Below are 26,292 nucleotides of genomic sequence, written 5' to 3'. Positions count from 1 at the left end.
TCTCTGTTTTATTATTATACCGCATATCGTTTTTCCTACAAGTGTTTTCTAAACAAGTGAATCGAGTGTGTAGATATAATAATCATAGCCCCCGGGCCACCCAACCTCGGGAATAACAGGTTCGCTTTGCTTGCCTCGGAATCCCATCCAAAAAGAAAGAAGCCCTCATACACGCCCCTTAATTTTCCCGACTTGCCTCAGTCTAGGAAAGAAAACCCTAAATTTATTATTGTTAGTGCTTCCGATTCAACGAAACCTATCTCTAATTATTATTGTTTCACCGTACATAAAGCATTAGAAGCTATTAGTAAAGAAATTATTTCGATTTCTGAATTACGTGGTGGCAATCTGCTACTGCTTGTGAAAAACAACCAAATTGCCCAAAGGTTCATTTCAACTAAAAAGCTACATGGTGTGTGCGAAATTGTTGTAAAATATCATGACAATCTTAATAGCGTAAAAGGTACAATCTATGCACCCTGCCTAAACAATGTCAGTGAAAAAGAAATAATTGAAAATATGAGTAACCAAGGCGTAGTCGGAGTGTACAAATTTTCGAAAACTGCGGAAGGAGTTTCACAATTCACTGGAGTTGTGCTACTTACTTTTGATCTGTTCGAGCTACCAGACAAAGTCGACGTTTCTTGGCGTAGCGCTAAAGTGAAACCCTACTACCCTAACCCAATGCGGTGCAAAACTTGTCAACGGCTTGGTCATACCGCTAAACACTGCAAAAATGCGCCCGTATGTATGTCATGCAATCTTCCCCCCCATCCTCCCCCATGCTCTCGCACGCTCTGTGCAAACTGCTCTGGTAACCACCCGTCATCTGCCAACACGTGCCCGAAATACATGCAAACGAAAGAAATACTTAAAATAAAATGTCAAAACAAATGTTCCATGCGCGAAGCACTTAAGCTTTACAAAGCACAAACACCATCGATGCTTAACTCCTCTTTCGCCGAGGGAGCTAAAGAAGCACAAAAATCAAATAATAACCCCACTCAAAGCTCCAAATCGCTAATCTCACCACCCACCTCATTAAACAAATCACCGATTACTACTTCATCTGAAATTTCTTCTGTTAACCCACCTCAAACAATTTCTCCTTTACCTAACCACTCACCACAAAACAACAACAATCAACAACCTAACAATGCATTAGTTTCCTCTTTTGCACCTCTTCCGCAGACTCTATTACACACTCCCTTCAATCTCGAATCTACACTCGCAAACATCATCTCGCAAGCTAACGCTTACCAAAACAAAACAGAAGCAGACGCTTCCATGAAAGAGACAGCTGACACCTCAATTGTCAATCTCTCTTTAAACCAAACTATACCTCAACATAATGAAAATAACTCGAAAGAGCAATTTATGTCTATAGACGAATGCAATTATTAACATACATACATATTTGTTATCATAGCATATTAATTTTGTGACAATCCCTCTCCCGCTCTCAATGTTTGAGATCCTAGAGTGGAATATGCACGGTTACCTCAACAATTGCACGCAACTACAACTTCTCTTGAAAGAACATTCGCCAAACGTTGTCTGTCTCCAAGAGACTAATATTGCTGCTGATAAGTCAGCAGCTTCGCCCCATCAATACCAAAGCTATTTTTACAACTTGCCTCAAAACAAAACTAACAAGCAAGGCATTGCAGTTTTGATAAAAAAAATCGATACCCCATAGACAAGTTCCCATTACTTCAAACATTGCCACAATTGCAATAGAAGTTTCACTATCTTTCAAATTTACTATCGTGGCCCTCTATATACCACCCCTACAAAACTTCACATGCAGCGAACTTAGAAACATTTTGAGATCAGTTTCTACTTCATTCGTTATAGTCGGGGACTTTAACGCCTGGAGTCCCCTTTGGGGATCAACTCTTTGCAACAATCGAGGTGCTATCATAGAAGATATGATATTTTCAGAAAACCTCACATTACTTAACGACATTAAACCGACTCACTTTTCCACACACAAAACTTTTACCTCTGTTGACCTTACATTATGTTCCTCCAACATCGCCCCTAAACTAACTAGCAGTACCCTTCTCCACCTCCACGGCAGCGATCATTTCCCTATTCTTACTATTTTACACACTCCGTCAGTCTTTAAGGCCCAACCCATTCCAAAGTTCCTAACAGATATAGCGAACTGGGAAAAGTTTCAACATACTGCCAGCGACCTTTGCGAAAAATACCCCTATTCGGACAATATCAACAAAGAAGTTGCCACAATTACAAAAATTATTCGGACTTCTGCTCACCTTTCCATTCCACAATCCAGTAATAAAATCTTTACTAAAACTGTGCCGTACTGGTCTCCTGAGCTATCACAATTAAGAAATGTAAAGCGCTTTTATTGGTCGGAATATAAACGGACAAGATCAAACCAAAATTTAATTATGTATAAAAAGGCTAACGCGATGTTTCGTAGGAAAGCAAAACAATCTAAAAGGGACAGCTTAAATAAATTCTCGGAATCTATCAACCATAAAACAAACCCGAAAAAAGCATGGTCCGATATTAAAAAATTATCTGGAATATACCCGCAATCCCAGTTGATCTCCATTAGTAATGCTAATGGGCCTATCGTCAACGCAAAACAGCTATCTAACTACTTCGCAGCATACTGGTCAGAATACTCGCAGGACTCAAACTTTCATGCCACTTTCATTTCAGACAAAAACAAATATCTCAGTACTTCCCCTTATACTTTGTCTAACGTCACAGATTGCAATATAGAACATATTGAACTACAGGCTACACTATCCTCTTTCTCAGGCAAAACCCCGGGTGCCGACAGAATATCGTACCCCATGTTGCAACATCTACCTTCATGTTTGATGGCCAGATTAATTAAGTTATACAACAACATTCTAAATAAAGGTATTTACCCCCAAACCTGGAAAAACGCTATTATTATCCCTATTCCTAAGTCAAGTAGTCCTGCAACAGAAGCTTCAGGTTTCAGACCCATTTCACTGCTTAGCTGTTTAGGTAAACTTTTCGAAAAAATTATAGCTCATCGTATTTCGTGGTATGCCATAAACAATAACTCCATTAGTCCGCAGCAAGTGGCTTTTAAAGAGGGGCATGGCACCATTGATGCCTTACTCCTCTTCGAAAGCTATGCTTCTACTGCTCTTTCCAATAGAAACCACCTTTCCGTGCTAAGTATAGACTTCGAGAAAGCCTTTGACCGCGTGGGAGCTCATGTAGTTTTACGTCAGTTGGTAAAATGGAATCTTGGTGGAAAAATCCTTAAAATTATCCAGTCTTTTCTCACTAATCGCAGATTTGTTTCCAAAGTAAATAACACCTTTTCGGATTATTTCTCTTTACATAATGGTATTCCCCAAGGTTCCCCGCTATCTGTCATTTTGTTTACCGCTGCATTCAATGAAGTTTGTCACATAATTGATAAGTATAAAAATATTTTTTATATATGCTATGCTGATGATTTATTATTGGTATCTAAACTAAATGACCTAAACCTTGTTAAACAAGATTTTACTAATATATTAGCTGATTTAAGTATATGGTCCGAATCATCTGGTGCCAACGTATCTTTAAACAAATGTAAGAATTTCCATGTTTGCCGCAAACACAAATGTAATTACTTTACATTAGTTTATAACAATATTCCAGTTGTAAATGCTAATAAACTTAAGTTTCTAGGTTTAACTTTTGATAAAAAATTAACTTTCAAAGAACATTGTTTATATTTAAGAAAGCAACTGGCTGCTAGGCTTAACATTATTAAATATTTATCATCCAAACACTGCTTAATTAACTCGTCAACACTAATAAATGTAACCAGAGCTCCTATATTATCGAAGATAGACTATGGCCTACCCATCTATGGCAACTGTGCGAAAAGTGTCATCAAGTTACTGTATTCCCCATACCACATGGCTGTGCGCAGAAGTCTCCGCGCTTTTCCGACATCGCCAACACAATTCATACTTGTGGAAGCGGGGCTACCAACAATCGAAGAAAGATTTACACTTAACCTAAAAAAACTCATACCGAAGCTGTTTCTTTGTTACAATAATATCCTTTACGAAACAGTGTTATCCGAGCTGCAACGGAAAAAGTCATCAAGTCGTAAGTCGTCAATATTCCTCTGCATCGAATACGCCAGAGAGCTTGATATCACATTCCCTTCTCTCCGTCAAAAAGTATCTTCTCCGCCTTGGATGATAAACAAATCATGTTTCATGCTAAACTTGGAGAAATACGGAAAAAGTAGTACCTCCCCCACAGTATTTCAACGCCTTTTCGCGGAATATACAACTCCACTGCTCCAAGACTGGAAATTCGTTTTCACAGATGGTTCAAAAACCGACATTAGCACAACATTCGCCGTCGTTGACTCCGAGGGAAGTACAATTACAGCAGGAATACTTCCCAGCTACGCCTCGGTTTTCACAGCTGAAGCTGTCGCTATCTTCAACGCAATCATCTTCGTCGAAAAAACTAGTTTTAAAGCAGTTATCTGCACTGATAGCAAGTCAACCATACACTCGGTAATAAATACAAACAACAAGTCCTACTTAATTTCCTGTATTCGGAGCAAATTAATCGAGAATAACAATCGCTTGAAACTAATGTGGGTTCCAGGACATGCAGGCATAAAAGGAAACAATCTGGCAGACGAACGGGCTAAACTCGCAGCAAAAGAACCACTAATAACTTTTGACTATATTATGAAAAAAGACTTGTATAAGTGTATATCGCAGCTCCAATATAGCTCACATATGAAGACTTGGAGATCTATCCGAACAGGATAAAACCAAGCTATCCCTCCAGCTGCCGGTGCAACGACATCAAAGCATTTATCCGATTACGCCTAGGACACACGATTGCCACACATGCGCACCTCCTAAATCGTTCTAGTCCACCAGTTTGCCAACACTGCCCGTCGTTAGCTTTAACAGCCTATCATTTACTCGACGACTGCCCACATTTCGCAGCGATTAGAAAAAATATCTTCGACGACCAAATACCGTCTGCTCTGTTAAAAACGAGTTCCTCCGAAAACGTAACAAAAATATCAGCATTCTTAGTACAAACAGGATTAAAACCACAAATATGATTATGTTTATAAACTTCCCATTACTTATTATTTATTTTGTTCTTAATACTTTTCTATTAGCTACAGAACATTTTATTAACTTTTACACCTAAGACTTAATTAAGCAATAACTATACATTTTATATTTACATCAGCGAGCCGAAGGTCCTGGCAGCCAGTGCTCCTTTTTTCGTGGAAAAGTAATTGTATTATTGTTTCACGTTTTATAAATAAATAAATAAATAAATAAATACTACAACACCTATAGAATACTGTCCTAAATTTTCAAAAGTTTCGGAGATATAGCCTTGAAAACTTGTGCGCGCTAGGTTAGCTACGTTAAGTGCGCCGTCTTTAAACGCATTTTTTTCGAAATAGTGTCGGTTGGCAAGTTTTCTCGACAGCTATCGATCCTCATGAAATTTTACACATGTCTTTAAGATACAATTCTTAAAAACTTGGACGAAGGATTTTTTTCGATTACATCTACTTGAAAAGAAAAAAAAATCCGAAATTTCTCTGAAATTTCCAATTTTTTGTAAAAATGTTTGTAAAAAATTCAATTTTCAGTTTTCTTCCCTTCGTCCAAGTCCTTAAATTAAAAAAGAAAGGTACCCACCCTCTTATGTACTTACATTTTAAGTTACTGATTTAAATTTCGAATTTGGAAGTAAAAATTAAAATAAATGGCAATAAGTTTATTTCAACAATAATCTTGAAAATACGCTTGATTGTATAGTAGTAGTGAGTTGATAAATATTTGTAACAAATTCGTTAACTCCTCTTAAGCAAATTCAACTTTTATGCAAATAACAGTGTACACAATTCAATGTATTTTGTACAAATGTTCTGTACACGTCACCACAGTATACCTTATTTCGAAGACACTTCTAGTATGCTGAACTGTCTTCTATATTTGCAACAAAGAATGCATTAAAGCGAGTGAGAATAGGTGTCTTGAATCTTGAATCTTTCAAGAGGACGTCTTTCAAAGTCCTCTTATTATATTTTTCATTCGTAAGAAGCTAAAATCAGACTTGTTTTGTATTCTCCATTGACTCTACTTGCCTAATCAAAATATGAATAAAATATACGGAATTCCACGTAGCTGACTTGTGCATATTTTTTTTACTACTGTAGTCGTCATCCTACTTGTCACGTGCTGCATTACTGTGGATGATTTTCGCGTGCTTTGAAGTTTTGTACTCAAACCACTTTTTACATTTTTAAATATTTTTTATTCAGTGTCTTAATCGCTCTCACGTATATATTAATGAATATGTTGCCGAGCAATAAGTTATGATGTTGAAGTTATCATCAAATGTGTAGTTGTTCATGAGCAATAGTTCGATGACATGTACGTAGTGAAATACGAATGATATAATATAAATTGGATAGACCGCAGTCAATACAAACGTATGTTCTATATACTTATATACACTATATTTGTGTATTCATATCACTTTATGATAGTTGAACATTATTGAGGATACAATTATATACAACATAAAAGTGTGAAAAAGTAAAAAGGAAGCATTAGGTTGATTGATTGATACTTATACATACGCTGCTATATATATTTCTGGACTAGACAACAACGAAAATTGTTCGTGGAAGAAGCACTTCGAAGCAAATGGTCGCCTGATTCTTCGGCAAAACTGGTCATGTGGCGACTGTTCCGCTTGAGCAACGTAGGACGGTCAATTCTGAGTGGTACACCACCATTTGTTTGCCTGAAGTCTTCGAAGAAATTCGAAAAACGAACAAAAGAAGACGAATCATTGTGGACCATGACAATGCGAGCTCTCACACATCGGCTCAAACCAGCGCCTTTTTGACCGGCCAAAACGTCGATTTGATGGGTCATTCGCCGTACAGCCCTGACTTGGCACCCAATGACTTCTTTTTATTCCCTCACATCAAGAAAATAATGCGTGGTCAACGATTTTCGTCGCCAGAAGATGCTGGTGAAGCATTCAAAAACCATGTTTTGGAGGTGTCTCAATCGGAGTGGAAAAAGCGCAAAAATTGGTTTGAGCGCATGCAAAAGTATACAAATCTTGATGGAGAATATTTTGCAAAACAATAAAACCATTTTCGTTGATAAATATTCCTATTTTCATTATTAGGCCAGAAATATATATAGCAGCCCTTGTATACGTACTTTTATTTAGGCACATCATATTGATGTAAACTTTCACGCCTATATAAAATATTATATTTTTGAATTTTGGTGTTTAGAAAATTTATGATATCTCTTATCACCGTAGCAAATTTAACCAAGCATCAGTATCAACTTATTGCTTCCTTAACAAAAAACTTGATATTAACTTTTTACCCTGCTATGATAACATTTTATAGGAAAAAAAGTTATCCTGACCAAATAAAAATCTCAAAATCTGATATTGAAGTTGAGATAAAAAATTATTGGATCACACATGGACCACAAATGTAATTAATGAACGGAATGAGTCCTCTAATTACCTATTATCAATAGGAACATGTGGCTTTGATGGCAGGTCTGGTCAGAGGGAATAGAAGTAGAAATTTGAAAATAATAATTTGGAAGACAATAATTTATTTGTCACGACATGTGTCCTTGTATAACTAATAATAAAATCACATGATGAAAAGCACAAACAAATTTGGAAAACCTGCAGACCTTCGTCCACCCGCTATTGCCGTCCTGTTCGAATTCCATTTCAAAAGGAATCAGTTTAATAAACCCTAAATGCACTAGATTTGCGCTAGATCTTGCAAAGGAATTAACTTCAAAATTTTCCTGGTATTATCTTCCTTCGTCAGTCCATAAAATTTTAATTCACGCTCCCGATGTTATTCAATATGCACCAGTATTAATTGGAAAGCTCTCATAAGAATCTACTGAGTCAAGCAATAAGGACGTTAAGATAAATCGACTTCATCATACACATAAGAACTAACGGGTCGCTACAAATAAGAACTTGCTAAACTGATTACTTTTGAGCTTAGATACTTTCATCGCCAGTCAAAGAAAACTATCATGCAAAATTAAATCAATTTTATTAAAATCAGTTTTTGATTTAGTTAAATAATATTCAAAAAATTCATTTCTTCGTTTATCAACTTTTTTAATTTAATATAATTAATTAATATTCGTTACCATCGGATGGTGGCGGAGTGAGAAACGGGAGAGGGACATTTGACAAAAAGCTCCGGCAAAAGTTTCATTTTTATATAGGCAGTAAAGTATTTTTGACGGCTGATTCCATACAAGACCGACCACTGTGGGTAAGTACTTCTATTTTCCATATATACGGAAATTAAATAGGCTGTCATAGTTATTCCACAAAATATAATTCTTTTACTATTAAATTCCCATAGATAATTAATATTCAATGGCTTATCGCTTATATTATGACATACAATATAAATAAGAAAATGTCAATGACAACAATAAAATATAGGCTTATCAAATTTGCTGGTTGAAACAGGGTCAATTTTTTTAGTGGAGGACAAATATTCATTATATCAAGTTAACAAAAAACTTATATTTACATATATAATCCAAATGACCACAAGAAGTCCACAGTTGACGGATTCAGCAATTAGTCAAAATATGAAGCGATGACAAGAGTATGACTGTAACTTTAATCGATATAATTACAATTATGTAAAATCAAGCCTATTTGATTTCTAGCAGGTGCCACAACGGCGTCGAAACGATACTTTGGATGTGTTTAAAAAATCGAAAGCCTATCCATGTCACACAACGAAAAAGTGTTCGAATTAGCAGTGCAATCCGTGGAACCACTACTCCCTTGAGAAGATTGCTGAATGGAAAACAAGAATTATTAGCAACTTATTTTCTGATAGCATAACCCAGCTCAAAACAAAAGTATTATAGAATACAATAGCTGATCGGCTGATCGAATTTGCGGAAACATTATTTTATACACAATTTTACTTAATTTTTATATGCAGTCTCATATATGTATCGTACATTTTTTCTTTCATAAATACATATATGGTGCTCATATCACCACAACATTTTCATTAATAACATTGTTGGAATTGAACGGTTGCAATATGCGAATAAAGAACTTGTAGATTAAAGAAAAGGCAATGAAACTCAGAATGTCCGCAAATTCATTAAATGCACGGAACTGTATATACATACATACATACTATCCTTCGCTCGTAACAGCTGGTGGATAGTATTATTATGCAAATTTATTGCATGCACTTTTTAGCCAATTGATATTCATCGCCGTTAAATGAAACAATTGGATATGCACAAGAAAAGAATAACGAAGACTTCACATCTTGCATTAAAATGAATACACTTATCTGGCACTCATCATGATCTCGCTTTTGTGAAAGTATGAAGCTTAATAATTATATAGAGTCAACTGAAAAATGAAGCAATTTCTATTTAAAATAAAAGGTACTATTTCCTGCCTTCAAATAAGTCATTCAACCATATGTTGTGCTACAAGCAATGTTACACACAGAAGCTCCATTACAGTGAAATTTAGGGAAATCTCTGTTGCAACTAAATATGGCTTCGAGTAATAATTATACTCTTTCTACCAGTTGCTACAGTGTATAATAGTTCACATAATGCTTGTACACATCATCTAAAACTTAGCGATAAAGATAAAGGCTTATATATATAAATGATAAGGAAGACGAAACGTGTTGAATTTCGAGTGACTACCTAACTCTTTGTCTGTCCGTCCATCTGTTAAAGCTGTCACTTGAGTAAAGATTGGGATATCTTGATTAAACTTTGTATGCGTGCGATTGGGGTTATGTCCATATACAATAATTCTCTAGCATTTAGCTCCGATGAGAATTACTTCATATTTGATTTTCTGATATTAAATTTATTTAAATATCTTTAAGAACAAAATTTATAAAAGAAGAGAATTTTTGTTTGTTAATATATGTACAAAGTCATGAAATATGAAATATTTCAATAGAAGCAAATATGTAAAATGTACCGATCTATTGCATTTGCCTTTGCGTGTTACAAGACCATCAATTACAGTCTATAAAAAATACAAACACTCAAACATCCAACAAATGAAGTAAATAGCATTCTTGGAAAATTTGGGGACTGCGTATTTTAACCACAACGCACAGAAGCAATTGTTTGCCAAACCTCTAACGTACGTTGATTAACTGGAGGCAACAGCTGAATCTGCAGAATGATGTAATTAAAAATAGTGAAATGCTGTAAATTTGTAGAGATTATGAAGACCCGCGAGATAATCAACGTTGAAAATCTGATATGACCTCAGAACTTGCTTGCTATTTAAACAACGGCTAAAATGAGCAATGTGCAACGAGTTATAACTTCAAGTAACAGTCTTTGTGTTAGTATTTTAAGGAAAAACCAGCTTGAATGTCTACTTAGAGATATGTGCTCACGAATGTTTGCTTAAAAGGCTGAATTATCTCAATTTTAGAAGTACTTCAAAGCTGCTTCATTCATCAGCATCATACTGTATTCCGCCATTCGCATTTCGTCTGCTCCATTTGTTTCATTTTTCACTCATTTTACTATGACTGTCCGTACTGTTGAAGTTCTTAGCTTTTGAGGATTGTTGAAGCTTTGCTGCAGTAGCTCTTAGAGCTGTTATTACATCGCGTGATGGTTTGTGTTTAGTTGAATACAACGTTTTCATTAAGGTTTTCATACAATTCAATAACCGTTAATACGTTAATATTTCCTCCAAATTATCTTTTATAACCGGACAAGATTTCATAAAATATAAACAAAATGGGAATAAAGTAATAGTTTCATTCATTCCTTCTGGCTGACATTAACATGTAAGCATCAGTTCTAAGCCTCTTGGTATTCAACTAACCGAATTAACTGGATAGGCCATTCGCATAATAACATATTATTCGGTTTGCAGTATCCAGATACGTATATTAACTTCATATACTAAAAACGTGTTGTACAACGTATATTCTCCATAACAGTTTACAAAAATTTATTTTAATTCATTGTGTTTGAATTCCATTGAGTGGGTCAATTTAATTTCTAAGCTTTTTATGAGCTTCATTCGTCACAAAATTTTGTTGTGAAAATTAGTCTGTTTAGTACGAAATGACAATCCAAACTGGTTACAAAAGAAGTACCAGCTGTCAAAAAGGCCACCTCCAAGAAAGTTTTGCCTCACTAAACTTCTAGTTAAAAAAGGCTCCCGTTATGATAAATAAGTCCGTGCTAAAAATCTTAAATGAAATTTTTGTATAAAAGTTCTATGAATGATCAATGTAAATTCTTGGAACTTTCATTAAGCTCATATCATTCACTTTGCATTTCTCTCCTCTTATAGGTAAATAATATCATTAAATTATACCTTATTTAATACTTATTTACGGATAATAAAGTTAGTGTGCATTTTTCGTACTATGTAACTACTATATACTTGTAATGACAGTTTTCTTGTAGATAAAGCTTCTTAGTTTTCCCTGCCCACATAGATGTGCAAGTTTAAGAACAAAACCACTGACATAGTTTCCGATAGAATACTCATACTCGTTTGATGCCGTTGTTAACAGGGATCATAAATTAGCTCTTTCTTAAAAAGCTAAAGAATATTTCGTTTTATACATCTAATGTCTAGAAAATGACTGGAGTCTGGAGACTGACATACTGTATTTTAATTGTTGTTCGAAACAAATCGCCTTTGTTTATCGGTCCACATAGCAACAGAAAAAAGTATGCCAAAAGCAATACAAAAAATACACAAACAAAAGTTTGGATAGCAACGAAAGTGTTTTCATATCTTTGCAATCTACGACAAGCAATCGCCGCATTGGAACTGCTGCAGCATCCGGCTGTTGCGCTTTTCAATGGACTCTGCGCTCGCTTCTGTGTAACTCGCTTCTCTGCCTCTTCGGCTGCTATTGTTATACTATATGTATGTTCTTTTAGAGCTGCCTAGGCCCGCATATTTGTTTGAGGTCATTCAAAGTGCTTTGGCATTTTTTAAGCATAAAAAGTCAGTCAGTTGATTTGTGTCGTGCAGTGTTTCCGATATGCTGCTTATTCGATTTAGGAATTATTGTGGTTTTGTATGCTTTATTTGTATATTAATGTGTATGCAATACCCCCATACCACAAAACAGTCCTTATCAGGTTCGATAGTGAGTAAAGGGCGCACGAAAATTGTACAGTATCATGCCTTACGTAAGTACAGGCCACCTTAAAAGGCCATTAAAACCGTTAAAAGCTATTGGAAACGCTATTTTGTCTTGCAAACCAAACTAAAAAACAAAATATGGTGTTATCCACTTAGATGACATAAATCTTCTCATGGCTAATTGCAAAAATTGGAAACACAAAACTTCGGTAAGTTCGTATAATTGGTATTCATGGCTGCGATTCATGCAAAAATAATGGCGCGAGGCTTATCAAATTATGTCAGGTGTTTCAGTTGTTCATTAGCGGTTCTTCCCTCCCTCAGAATGAAATTTGCAAGTACACATGGATTTCGCCCAATGAACTAACTCACAATCTGAATGACCACCTTTGCGTAAGTCGAAAGTGATATTAGTACCTTGACATCGAAGTCATCCTGTGGCATTGCACTATGAAAACAGCCCTCTATAGTAGGAAAGACAATATATGCAAAGTGTATTATTATGCTAAACCAATGCTAACAATGAAATAATATAAAATGAATTAAAATGAAATAAAAACGAGTTGAAGCAGTAGTACGTATATTTAATACAAGAATCTCGAAATTTCTAAATATGTGTTTAAAAACAAAAATTAATGATTAAATGAACAATTAAACTTGTCGCATTCGATTTGGTACACACAGTTTTTATTCGATCGTCTGCATCACCGCTGAAAAGTTAACAGTGGAATATTTAAATAAAATACAAGTTAGTGAACGATTTTCGGAATTGTTTAGAAAACAAATGAGAGGCAAACAAAATAAAAAAAATATTGATTACCGTATGTAAAAATAAAGTTTTCAACAAATCGTATTTTAATTTATTTATTGTGTTCAATTGATTTAATAGAAAATTTTCACCAACCGAAAATACATTAGCTCTTTGTGTCACAATTGTTATAAGTTGAGTAACTTATTTGCTGCTTCAGCAAAACCTATTGTGTATTACCAAGTAAGCCGAAAAAATATTGGCTTTACTAATTATGGGATGTGCTTTTAAATATCAGACTCGAGCAAGTGACGACATTATATGTAGATATTTAGCTGACATTTTTGTTGTACCCCAGATGTCATAATGTGTATTTTTGAATTACATTTGTTACATATGCGTTTGTGTAGTTTTGGCTATTATTTGCTTCCAGTAATTAGAGGATGCAAGTGACATTTTGGGCAATGTTTTTCCGACACAAAATATGCCCTGACATAATGGCGAAGGCAAGGTATTATGGTACAATGAAAATGAAAATGGCAATGTGCAATAAAAGGTGTCTGGTAAGACGAGTTTGCGAAAATTCCATTTTCTCTACTGTTAATGGAAATAGTTGCCATTTGGCGACTAGTCGAGATGTGCTCATACGAGTTGATTTGAAAGATTTGAAAGAGGAATGAGTATATAAGGTAAACTAGTTGTATGAGTACATGTTAAACTACCACTACTCGTATTATTGATTTAGAAAACGCAAACGACAGTCTGAATTTAATGGTTTCGTTTAGATAAACTTAGAAAGTGACGTAAATTACTCTAAGCTTTATTCTAGGAATAATAGAACTTTCGAATATAACCTCTTCTATATACTTTCTCATCAAATTTTTTTCCAAACAGACGCAAAAAATTTTCACGTATTTAATACAACTCTCTTGTTATAAGTTTCGGCTAGAATGAACTTGAAAGTCTCCAGCGATTTCCGTATTAGCTTATGTTTAGAGCACATGTACAGTGTTAAGCATTTTTTTAAGACATCTTGACAAAAGTGTGGTTCCGAATAAAATTACTCAATCCACATTTAAGAAATAAATTCGCAAAAAAAGTTTTTTTTACCCACTGAGCTTAGTATCATTGCGAAAAAACTTAAAATTCCTAATATTAATTTCGGCTGATTTCAAAACTCTACCTTTTGCAAGGCTTTTATCTTTGTTTTTTTTATACTCTCGCAACAAAGTTGCTAAAGAGAGTATTATAGTTTTGTTCACATAACGGTTGTTTGTAAGTCCTAAAACTAAAAGAGTCAGATATGGGGTTATATATACCAAAGTGATCAGGGTGACGAGTAGAGTTGAAATCCGGATGTCTGTCTGTCCGTCCGTCCGTCTGTCCGTCCGTCTGTCCGTCCGTCCGTGCAAGCTGTAACTTGAGTAAAAATTGAGATATTATGATGAAACTTGGTACACGTATTTCTTGGCTTCATAAGAAGGTTAAGTTCGAAGATGGGCAAAATCGGCCCACTGCCACGCCCACAAAATGGCGGGAACCGAAAACCTATAAAGTGTCATAACTAAGCCATAAATAAAGATATTAAAGTGAAATTTGGCACAAAGGATCGCATTAGGGAGGAGCATATTTGGAAATAATTTTTTTGGAAAAGTGGGCGTGGCCCCGCCCCCTACTAAGGTTTTTGTACATATCTCGGAAACTACTATAGCTATGTCAATCAAACTCTATAGAGTCGTTTTCTTCAGGCATATCCATATACAGTTCAAAAATGGAAGAAATCGGATAATAACCACACCCACCTCCCATACAAAGGTTATGTTGAAAATCACTTAAAGTGCGTTAACCGACTAACAAAAAAACGTCAGAAACATTAAATTTTACGGAAGAAATGGCAGAAGGAAGCTGCACCCAGGCTTTTTTTAAAAATTGAAAATGGGCGTGGCGTCGCCCACTTATGGACCAAAAACCATATCTCAGGAACTACTCGACCGATTTCAATGAAATTCGGTATATAATATTTTCTTAACACCCTGATGACATATACGAAATATGGGGGAAATCGGTTCACAACCACACCTTCTTCCAATATAACATTATTTGGAATTCCATCTGATGCCTTCTCTGTATAATATATACATTAGGAACCAAAATAAAAAAAATATGTAAATGACGGATAATGAAATCTCGATTATCACTTTATCATGCGAGAGTATAAAATGTTCGGTGACACCCGAACTTAGCCCTTCCTTACTTGTTTTTAATTATACTAGAGAACCTGAGGAAATTGTTTAGCCACAGTTTTAGTATCGGTTTGGAAAACGTGTGAAATATTTTAAAAATGTTATTAAATAGGAAAAACTTTATCTAAACGGGAGATTATAATAAACGCTATATCAATACATACATATAAATAAGAAAATATGAAACAAATTATTCACAGCGACAATCCTGATATCAGTGAAACTTATTCGATTTATTATAATACTTATCTAACAAATAAATGATTATTCTTATTTTTGTATGGTCCCTCTTTTGAGTACTAGACGAAGTATTCGGCTCAAAAAAACTACTTTATATCCAAAGCATCCGCCTTAGAGTCAAGGTGACTAATATAACCTGGTATATCTATAGTACTAAAAGTGCTGAGAGCATATTGATATTAATTAATTAATAGGATTACGTACATTTACTTTCTAAGCAATACTTACACATTACTATGAGGTTTGACAATTAAGTAAAGAGACTGATTTTATTGCCGCGCTTGTGGTAAACCTGTGACATGGAATTCCCTTTCTCTTTTTTCGGCATTCCTCCCCTTTCCATTGATATACATATGTACCATCGCTTGTTTAGTTCGCCTGCAGCGTCAAGTTGAGTAGACGTGTGTTTGTAGTGCTCGTCACGAAAATGGAAAAACGAAATCAAGAGCAACGCGTCGCAACAAAATTTTGCGCGAGATTGACCGAAAAAGCTTCGAAAACGTACGCGAAAATTGTAAGAGTGTATGGTGATAGTGCTCTTAGTCGTGCCCAGGTGTTTCGATGGCACATGGCGCGCCCCCCGCCCGAAAAAAGCTCGCATGAGCAAGTCGAAGGTGAAAACGATGATTATTGCCTTTTTTGATAGCCGTGGAATAGTCCACAAAGAATTCGTTCCACCGTGGAAAACTGTGAATCAAGTCTACTATTGCCAAGTACTCGAAAGATTGCGAAAACGAGTCAACAGGGTGCGCCCAGACATCGCTCGTAACTGGATCCTTCATCACGACAACGCGCCGTGCCACACCGCCCTCAGCGTGTCCCAGTATTTGGCCTCTAAAGGGATCGCCGTGTAGCAACAGCCGCCTTGTTCGCCCGACATGTCACCCTGTGATTTTTTTTGTTTCCTAAAACAAAATCGGTGGTCAAAGGAACCCATTTTGAGTCGATTACGGACATCCAGCGTCGAAGCGTTCCAGAAATGTTACGAAGCATGGAAAACGCGCTGGAATGGCTGTATAGCTGCCCAAGGGGACTACTTTGAAGGGGATGGCAGAGTTGTAGAATGGTTTTCAAATATACGGTTTTTATGGAATCAGTCTCATTACTTAATTGTCATACCTCGTATACTGTCATAGTACTTGTATGTAGAAAACACCGCAATAATAGAGTCAATATCATTTCTATGCCAAACATGCCATGTTGCGTGTAGCATGTATGAGATATCAGTTGAAGTTGCCGCCGTAAGCAAAATATAACTGTAATTGTTGGTAGTGTAATGGATGACTGGAGCATAGAAAGATAATAGCAACAGCCGAGTGTTTGTAATTACCTTATCCTTAATTGTAACTGCACCAGAAATGACTGCATTGAGAGCAAGCTAGCTGAGATTTTTGCTGCACACCAGATGTCATATCGTGTGCTTCACAAATACATTTGATACATTTGCCTTTATGTGAACTCTGACCATTACTTGCTTCCAGTAATTGGAACATGTAAATGTTTAGGCAATATTTTTTTCAGAAGCAATATACACCTTTGACATAATGGCGTAGACATGGCGTCAGAAATGATGGAAAGGAAAATGGCAATTAGTATGAGAAAAACTGTCTAGAGACTAAGAGAATATCAGAGTAAAATCAGTCAGTTCAGTGCAGGCGTGTTAGATCACCATATATATTTAAGAGCTTACAAGATGTGAATGAAAGTCAAAATTTATTCGCTTTAATTATAAAAATTTAAAAGCGCTCTAATACTCGTAACTCAAACCCTTGTGTATTTGTATGCCTAAAGCAGATTATGCACCAAAGCCTTCAGTATTAATAATTAAGTACTCTTTGATATGTGTAAAATTCACATTCGTACTTGTGGACACATCATCTTTGTAGACATATTATCGAAATCAAATTGTTAATTTTGAATACTGAAAGAAATATAGAAATAAATATACCAAACTATCGACAGAGATAATATACTATTGCCAATATATAATTATCATTGATATAAAACTATATTATTCCTTTTAATTTTAATATCAAACGATGAGATGAAATTAGTATATACATTACAATTAGCGAAAGATACCATTAATTAGTACCAAATAGCATTATTTTAAATCGGGGAATATGCTAATTTGAGTTCATTAAAGAAAAGACGGACAACTCCCAATATGTGCATCGTATTTTGCTCAGGAAGTGAGGTCAAGCCTATTTTTAATTAAATTTAAACCCAAAATTCCCTTATTGTTGTAGCCAAACAATTTACTACTCAGTCATTATTTGCATTTCTCCACCAAACGCTATATCAAAAAATTAAATTAATTTTATGTGCTATATTGATTATATGTATTTCTACTCCAGTTAAAAAATGTGACAGGAAACATACGTTGAGTACTTTCATGTATCACAAATAAAATGTTAATTGTTCGAAGCTGTAATTTTTTATCCTTTTTTATACATTTGTTAATACGCGAATGTCGACAGTTGTAAATCCCTTGGTTCAAGTATTGAATAACGCGGTACTAAAAAATAAAATAGTTGCTATTACCTTAATTACTTTTAACGTTTGAAGTTTAATCCATTTTAACAACACTTTGCGGTTATTGAAAATATCATGTTATATTTTATAATATATAATTCCCTGCTATGTAAGTTATATATAACCTGCAACTAAGCCAACATGAAAACACATTTACACAAAACCATTGATTTATTGACCCATAAAATATTTACGCTGTTTCTTTCCTTTTTGTATATTTTAAACGAATTAATATGCATTTAAGAATTGTGCAATTGTAATTCCAACAATTTGTTGCGACTTAAATAAGTAAATGTCTTTTTCCTGTTTTAATGAAGTTTGAACACGAATTGTATAAATTATTTGTGGCTAACATTAAGTGCTACCTATGATTTTTAGACAAGTGTTAATTTGGAACAAGCAAATCTAGAAATAACAATTAAAGTTATATAAATGGATAAGACAACAAAATCATAAAAATGGAAAAAATACTTTACTTCAAATAAAAATGCCGTCATTGAAACTACACCTTTAAGAAAAATATTGCGTAAAAGATAAACTTAAGTTTATAAATCGGTGCTTAGTCTACATTACAGAACAATAAAAATTCATAAATAAAGTACTGCTAGAAACAATAAAACCTTTAATTTTTTAAATTGCTACGCTAAATAATTGGCTTTACAAAAGCATTAAGATTTATCAAATACTCAGGGTTTCATTACTGCAGATAGACTGATTTGCCTTTCGATTTCTGTATTTAGAGGATTTTTTTCAAAGTCTTTCAGTTTACAATACGTTACTCATTTGCCTGGGTGCACCAATGTGTGATCTGAACATGTACATAACTGAACCAAAGTTTCAAATTTATGCCTACTTCAAAAACTGATTATAGATCAATATAATGATTAACAGAATCTAAAATTATAAATATTCGTAAGAAGTAAAATGTCAAGCGGATTTAGAGATAATCATTTTCTATATTAATGAATGTCATACGTTTACCTTACAATGTTTAGTATTAGAACACCAATGCAACATTGCTATTCAAAAGATTTTATAGCGATATAATCGCTTTTGAATAGAGCGATTAGTGGGCCGTATTTTGGAATAAATGAATTTCATATATCATATTAAGGTTTTGGGGATGTTTCCTGAAATGTTTTCGCACTAATTAAGAACAATACGAAGATTACTCATAACATACCAAACTGAATTCGAAGATTAGCATTGAAATTGAGCTTATGTAACCCGCTATACTTGCAAAAAATACTTAGCAGGAACTGGGGCTTCAAACCAAATATAGTCATGAGGATGTATGTAAATGAAACACATTGAAATTAAATGGAACGCAAAGAGCTGCCTGTCCGGAAAAATTAGTCATGAGCGGCCGAAGCTCTTATTACCCTCCTGCATCGCATCAACTAACCAGTTACGTATTTCTTCGGAAAGTAGCTGCAAGTTCTGTTGAACCGTAAATATTATGAACGAAGTATCATCCTGAACAAGCAAAACCTAAGAAAATCGGACTATGTACTCCCAAGATTAAATCTAAGGTTATCCTCTAGAAGTGAATGGAAAAGAGGATTGCTAGGAGAGGAAAATACTAATTCTATCTATACTGAGGACTTTAAAATGGGCTGCGAAGTTGGTGTGGGGGTACACTTCACATCTCTCTTTCTATCCGTCTACCAAACTCTTCTAGCATCTTCCTAGTAGTAATAAGTATTGGTTATTCAGAGGGTTGTGGGGGTTGTATAAAATAACTACGGGAAACGGAATTAATTCCAACGTAGTTATAAATTGTAGGAAGGCTTAAAGCTGACTGGTAAGTCAACTCCACTTGTCAATAGTTTGGGTTCTTGGTCACAGGAAGATTTTCGGCAACAGAAAAGGCAGAGGAGTTGGCAAAGCTAGGAGCCTTTTCACACAAATGATCAAAAGAGAGTTTTATATGAGATTTGTACAAATAGCTCAGAGCAGATGGAAATCCCTAACAAATAGGTTCAGAAATGGTATATACAGACTTACTGCTATTATAAAGACAAATTGGCCATTTCTAGAGCGTGCACCTTATAACAATATTTACCACAGCTGCAAGCTATATAAACTATTAAAGTTATTAACTAAATTGTAGAATTTGCTAAAATCTTATTTTTTTAATGTCAAAAACTTAGGTTCACTAAATTTCTCGGCCTTACAGTCGTTCCTTCACATATGCTTGAATAATTCAATAGTATTTTAATATTTATATTCTGTAATAATAATAAGGTTTGCTCAGAGCTATCATACTAATATAAACTTGAATACTTTTAAGAAGTATTTTGTTTCATTATACACATATTTATTTCATTTTATTTTGATGCAAACACAACTAGTGCTTAAGAACTTTTATATAAGATTTTTAAATGAATAGGAAGCAGTTAAAACAGAATTAAACCTTATATTTTCTAATTAAGCCGAAAAGTGTGTGACATGGTAGAGTATTGCCACGCAAACTTCATGTACTCAACTGATTAAGCTGCAGCTAATAAATCAGTACGTTTCATAAACCTTACAGCAGATATATCGGAAGCCTTAATTGTTGCAATTGATTATAAATTATCACAGTTCAATTCTTGTGAAAATTGAAAATAAACTAGCTTTCACAGTCATGTGCTAAATGTCGAAAATAGGCATAATTTAAATATTGGAAATTTCCTTTCTGTCTGCTGCATTTTGTCAACTGCCTCCGGCACTCTGCAAGACAGGTTGTCATTCACACACTTGTAAACGGATCACTTGCAACAATATTTGCACATGAAATCTTATTAATGTTGTCAATTCTTGCTTTTACTGATAGTCTTACTACTATTTGCTGTAATTAGAATTCAGTTGACACAGTTAGTTGATAGTTTACCATTTTTGCCATTTTGTGCTATGTGTTCTTTTCTTGCACACAAAACTATAGAAAGCCTGCAGTGTAATGCAATGTAACCCATTTTATGCCAAGCAATATGCTTAATATATATACTTGTATCTACAATACAGTGGCCTTACTTCTATAATTATACAATAGATAGATGTATGAAGAAAATATTTCACAACCAATATTATTTCAGGTGAGATATGTATTGCAAAAGAAGGTTAGTGGACACGCTGTATCCTGGCTCGTGAGGGCCATAAAGAACAAGGAGTTTGCAATGGATACCTTCTTGGATATTGAGGGGACATTCAGCAATGTTTTGTCGGAAACAGTCATTGGAGCTTTCAATAGGTTTGGAGTTGAATTGAACCTTAAAACTTCTCTGTGATAGAACGATCGTGTCGGAATGAGGGTGCGAACAAGCACAGCGTAATGTGAGTAAAGGCAGCTAAAAACGGCCTTTCTATAAAGCCTAGCCAGCCGAGATTTTATTCAGTAAGAAGAAGAAAGTACCTACAATGGGAGGAACGCGTCTTCGTCCTGCTGACAGAGTTAAGTTTCTTGAGCTCATCATAGGCAAGAAGCTCCAGTGGAAACACAACCTCGAGGGAAGAGCAATGCAGTTATCGGTTGTCATTTTTTTGCTACGGGATAGCCATTGGCAAAAGGTGGGACTCTAACCAAAGATAGTGCTTTGGCTCTATGAAACCCTAGCTAAGCCTATATGTTCGACCAAATTTGTTTTGTTGGAAGGCGCTATAAAAAAATACATAAACGAAAAAATTTTAGTAGATGTGTCTGGATATACGCGAACTCACTAAATTTTTAAGATCGGTCTGAAATTTTGCAAAAAACTACTCGATCGTTGGAACCGGCAATATCGGACAACTATAGCTCATAGCTGTAATACAAATACACTAAACCAACTCAAATTCTTGTATGGAAAACTTTGTATTCAACGAAAATGAACCAGCAAAAAGATAGTATAAGTAGTATGAAAAGTTTTTTTCTTCTATATTATTCAAAGGTTTATTATCAGTTAACAAACGTTACCCAACTTCTACTCAACTCTTCTCTAAACAGAATTCTTCTATCTTCATTTCATATGCAATGACATATACATGAAAGTAGAACTGAAAACTGAGCAATTTCGCATTCGTCCTTGAAAGTTTCTTTAAAAGTAGATATCTACGTAGATGTATGAAAGTACGCAGCTATCCACAAATTTGTATGTCCACGATTTTGTATTAGTTACACAATATGCTTACCATACTACCCTCAGTCATGAAGAACACTTAATCGATCCATTATATGGAGTATTTTATTTTCTTAACACTTCTGTTTATTGAAAATGCAGGCATTAAATCGCAACTATGTGGGCTTTGCAAAGCAATATACTTTAGCTGCAGCATGATTTTTTATTGTTGGAAGCTTATTTGCATTCGATTGCTTTGCAGTAATGGTATCACACTGACTGCTGTGGTGAGTCTGTACACGGGCTCTGCATGTGCATTTTCTACTACTTAATTGCACTTTGTTTTAAACAAATGCATTATTTCAAGATACATTTAATACTTAGGTTATCTAGAATGATATACTTGGTATATGTTAAGGTGCACATTCAAAGTGTAACTCTGTTTGCAATGGAATCTGGTTTCCTTAAACAAACGAAATGAAATATGTGTATATATGTAAGCTATACATATGTATAGTATGTATTAAAATTAATTTCTTTAAATTTGTTTATATCGCAGAATAGTTTGATTGCTTTTATATCACTAAGATTACTGAGATTGGTATGGTATGATTGCTATAGTTACTTGCATTGGTTAGATTATATTTAAAACAAATATTTTCGATGTAAAATAAAACTTAGTATTGAAGCTAAGAGAGAGCATACTCGTATAAATATATTAATAAGTTGCCAAATAAGACTGTGATCGATTCCAGGTTTATAGAAATCTACATAGAGATTGACTTGTGCAATGTTTTCACTTGCTGTTTTGTTTGTTTCATTGCACTTCGCACTTCTTTTGCAAAACACATCTACTAGAAGTTGGCTTTTTGTACATAAGTGCACCGTAGGAGCCTTGAGTTTATTGACATTAAAAGAATTTCCACGACAGTCCCTGACAGTATATACCAACAATATATGAATAAATTTTTTTTGCACACTATCAGCATGTACAACCTCTAAAGAATCAAATAAATTTTACCTTTAGTTTATTACAATACTGCATATGCAATTATTTTTAGTCATTTTCAATTCGACTTTATTTGCAATATTGTTCTATTGTGCGACAAATTTAAGTTTTTGTTATACCAAAACAGTTATTTTTTTACTACGTATATGTGTTCGCTATTTCTGTGAATAATAACTGTATGAAACTATTCTATGTATTTGTTGCTTTCTTGGCCTTTATATGCCATAAGTTAGATAAAAAGCAAATGAACGAAACTTATTTATGTTTTTTGAGTGTACAAATAAATCAAATATAGGTTAAGGTTTGCTATTTTATTTTTCAACAAGTTTTCCTTAATTTATAAAAATTCCTTAAAGAGCCAGTAATTCTCAAGCTATTCTAATAAAAACCTTCGAATTAATAAAGTTTGTAGCAAAATCAATAAATACGGCAAAGAGAAGAAAGGAAAAGGAACTGGAGGGGTAGAAAATTGAAGCCTTTCGTATATACATGTGTGTAATATTAGAGGCCAGAATGACTTAGATTTTAATACATTTTAAATTCACTATCTTCTTTCAATATATCACAAACCCACTTTACTGTAAGTATCAGAGTATTACGTATGTATGCTTTGAAGTATATATAGTATTCTGGTCATATTATTTTTGTTTAAAAAATTTTATTCTACAAGATATCAATTGTTATGGTAAACGGACAGACCAATGCGTATTGGCGACCTTGACCAGGCGTATACCAGACATAGTTTCGAAACTTGTGCTAAGTTTGATATGATTATCACATATTTAGCTATCCATTTAATAACGATAGTTCGAATAGCAACTGCCCCGCCTGAAGAACAAGAAAGCGACAGAGGCCGACGATTACCGACCGAGCTATTTAAACACGGCGGCGAAGAACTGACAGGGAGCATGTATCAGCTTCTTTGTAAAATATGGTCGGACGAAAGTATGCCCAACGATTGGAATTTAAGTGTGCTATGCCCAATCCATAAAAAAAGAAACCCCGCAATCTGCGCCAACTGCCGTGGGATTAGCCTCCTCAACATCGCATACTCGTATAAGGTTCTATCGAGCGTATTGTGTGAAAGATTAAAGCCTACCGTCAACAAACTGATTGGACCTTATCAGTGTGGCTTTAGACCTGACAAATAAACAACCGACCAGTATTCACCATGCGCCAAATCTTGGAAAAGACCCGTGAAAGGAGAATCGACCACACACACCACCTCTTCGTGGATTTCAAAGCTGCTTTCGACAGCACGAAAAGAAGCTGCCTCTATGCCGCGATGTCTGAATTTGGTATTCCCGCAAAACTAATACGGCTGTGTAAGCTAACGTTGAGCAACACGAAAAGCTCCATCAGAATCGGGAAGGACCTCTCCGAGCCGTTCCATACCAAAAGGGGTTTCAGACAAGGCGATTCCCTATCGTGCGACTTTTTCAACCTGCTTCTGGAGAAAATAGTTCGAGCTGCAGAACTCAACAGAGAAGGTACCATCATCTTCTATAAGAGTGTACAACTGCTGACGTATGCCGATGATATTGATATCATCGGCTTCAACACCCCCGCGTCGTTTGTTCTGTTTTTCTCCAGACTGGACAAGGAAGCAAAAGAAATGGGTCTGGCAGTGAACGAGGGCAAGACGAAATATCTCCTGTCATCATACAAACAGTCGTCCCACTCGCGGCTTGGCACTCACGTCACTGTTGAAAGTCATAACTTTGAAGTTGTAGATAATTTCGTCTATTTAGGAACCAGCATTAACACCACCAACAATGTCAGCCTTGAAGTCCAACGCAGGATTACTCTTGCCAACAGGTGCTACTTCGGACTGAGTAGGCAATTGAAAAGTAAAGTCCTCTCTCGACGAACAAAAACCAAACTCTATAAGTCGCTCATAATTCCCGTCCTGCTATATGGTGCAGAGGCTTGGACGATGACAACAACCGATGAGTCGACGTTGCGAGTTTTCGAGAGAAAAGTTCTGCGGAAGATTTATGGTCCTTTGCGCGTTGGCCACGGCGAATATCGCATTCGATGGAACGATAAGCTGTACGAGATATGCGACGACATTGACTTAGTTCAGTGAATTAAAAGACAGCGGCTACGCTGGCTAGGTCATGTTGTCCGGATGGACGAAAACACTCCAGCTCTGAAAGTATTCGACGCCGGGGGAAGCAGAGGAAGAGGAAGACCTCCACTCCGTTGGAAGGACCAAGTGGAGAAGGACCTGGCTTCACTTGGAATATCCGATTGGCGCCACGTTGCGAAAAGAAGAAACGACTGGCGCGCTGTTGTTAACTCGGCCATAATTGCGTAAGCGATGTCTACGCCAATTAAGAAGAAGAAGATTTAATAACTATATTGAGTAATAGTTTAGATTTCAGAGTTATTTTGTTGGATCCTAAGATTCGTAAAATAATATTAATCTTCATATACTAAAATCTATTAGTGGCATACCGCAACAAATCTGATATTATTGTAAAATTGAAGTTCACATTTAAAATTCAAGAATATACTAGGTATAATTTTATATGATTTGAGTTTTCGAATTATTTCCAGATATGTTTGTTAAGGCAATCATCATCCCAGCATCAACCGAATAAATATCAAATATAAATCTAACAACACTGTATACAAATCTATTGAAATCGATATTAATTAAAACTACTCCAGCAATTTGACTCACCATGTTATCTGTATGTCCTTGTTTTTTACTGTATAGAGTCAGCTACATAGCCTGCAAAAATATATAGAGAGATTATGTGATAAGCAAAATAAATTTTTATGCGTATATTTGTGTGTATATATAGATATTTTTATACTATATGTCGCTTGGAAAAGGCACTTAAAGCTGTAAGGTTAATGTCATAAAAGTTAAGCTAACATAGAGTGAAAATTAATGGTATATTATTATTTCGTTCACCTAACAGATGATTGTAAACAAATTGACATTAGAAATATTATAGGGACGATATAATTTGACGAAACCATAATCGTACGCCTCACTGACCAAACCTATTTTGAGTAAATGGAAAAAACTTTAAGCTAGTGCTCCTTGAAACCGGACCGGACTTGAGGTAAGCTCCTGAAACAAAAATAACTATTTATGGAAATTGTTATTTCAAGAAACACTTAATTCATAATAACATGGATTATTATAAGGATGTCATAAAAAAAAATTTAACAAGCCCATAGGGCAAT

At 35.0% G+C, this 26,292-nt stretch overlaps 1 long non-coding RNA gene across 1 annotated transcript in view; it reads right to left on the bottom strand.

Annotated features, from left to right (window-relative positions):
* LOC125778364 (uncharacterized) overlaps positions 1-26,292 on the bottom strand; it is an 80,190-nt gene that overhangs the window by 12,051 nt on the left and 41,847 nt on the right. The window contains exon 2 of the long non-coding RNA XR_007422654.1: positions 25,778-25,828. This is a non-coding gene — a long non-coding RNA (uncharacterized LOC125778364). The remainder of the gene's footprint in view (positions 1-25,777; positions 25,829-26,292) is intronic.

Source organism: Bactrocera dorsalis, chromosome 4 (assembly GCF_023373825.1).
Source record: "Bactrocera dorsalis isolate Fly_Bdor chromosome 4, ASM2337382v1, whole genome shotgun sequence".
NCBI classification, from domain to species: domain Eukaryota; kingdom Metazoa; phylum Arthropoda; class Insecta; order Diptera; family Tephritidae; genus Bactrocera; species Bactrocera dorsalis.
The sequence above is the reverse complement of the archived record's forward strand: the minus strand, read 5'-3'. Positions and strand labels throughout refer to the sequence as shown.